The sequence below is a fragment of the Peromyscus eremicus genome, chromosome 12, assembly GCF_949786415.1.
Source record: "Peromyscus eremicus chromosome 12, PerEre_H2_v1, whole genome shotgun sequence".
NCBI classification, from domain to species: Eukaryota; Metazoa; Chordata; class Mammalia; order Rodentia; family Cricetidae; genus Peromyscus; species Peromyscus eremicus.
Window position 1 is genome coordinate 49,528,300 of NC_081428.1, and position 1,437 is coordinate 49,529,736.

Genomic DNA, 1,437 nt, shown 5'->3' on the forward strand with positions numbered 1-1,437 from the left:
TTGTCTGCATAACATAAATACCACATAAGTGGTTCAGTTCTACCTAGTTATAAGAAATCACCCCTCGCAAGCACAAGGCCATATAAAAATAAATAAATAAAAGAAGCACATAGAAAACAAAATTAATACAACAGTGTTGCTCTGCGTAGTTTTCATTTTTTTTTTCAAGTATGAGTTTCAAACTCACTATATTTCCCTTGAAGACTTTGTATTGAAGATATTTAAGAGGAGCTAATGCCACAAACAGATGACTTTGGCGGAAGCACTCAGAGCTTTTCCCTATTTGTATTTGTCGTAAGTTCTAAGTATTTAAGGTAATCTCATTGACTGGATTTGTGAATTCATGTTATAAGAGGCTGAAATGCTTGAGGGAGCCACACAAGGCTACAAGCTTTAATACAACCAACTTAACTAAAAGTGACTGCTTCAAGGTTTTCCTCTCAGGCTTTGCATATTGCTTTGTTAGCTATTTGAGGCCCTTGAGGAAATCCATTGTTACAATAATAATGTGACCAAAGCTGGACATTTACAGGAATAGAACCAATCAGGTATAGAAAACATGCTGAAATATTCAGGAACAAGCAAATTATTGCATTTCAGCATTCACGTGTTGGATACATACTCTGTATAAAGCACAAGATGCTTTAAGTTCATATGAAGCATCTGAAATTTTCTGTACTTTCTGTGAAATGTAGAAGCTAATCAAACAAGTATAAATTGTGCTTGGTTTCAGTCTAAGATTTCCTAGATTTAGAAATTAATTTTGCTGGATTTTTTTTTCTTCCAAAAGCTCTGTTGAAAGTTTTCTAAAAAGCAGTTTCCAGTTTGCAATTGTAGTACGTTGATTGTCGGGAACAGCACAAGCTACTGTAAGTATTGTTTTCTGCAAACAAAAGCTTCTATGAGACTTAAAAACAAAAAGTTCAGCTGACATCAGCTTAGGGTTAGTCCAAAAAAAAAAAAAATCTTTCTGATGAAAATAATACCAGTTCCAAAAGCAGATTCTGGCAGAATGAGGTGAACAGGGAGCTGTCCAGTAGGAGAGAGGATGGTGGTAGGTGGGGGATATTAAGAGGACCAGTCTTGGAGTGTGAAGAATAAATGAGAATCCTTGACAGAAGCCAAAATTCCATAACAGGAAAAGAACGCAGGAGGCAGCGGCTGAAAAGGATTCCCCAGTGCCTGCCTCCCACTTTCAGCAAGAAATAATTCCTCAAAGACACAAAATGAAAGCAAATGGCCTTCCAGACATCGTTTACCAGAAGTGGCCCTGATGGTCAAAGATGGAAAACAAACAAGGCTTTTGTTTTGCTTTGTTTTGGTTTGGTTTTGGTTTTTCGAGACAGGGTTTCTCTGTGTAGCTTTGGTGCCTTACTGGAACTCGCTTTGTAGGCCAGGCTGGCCTCGATCTCACAGAGATCTGCCTGACTTTGCCTC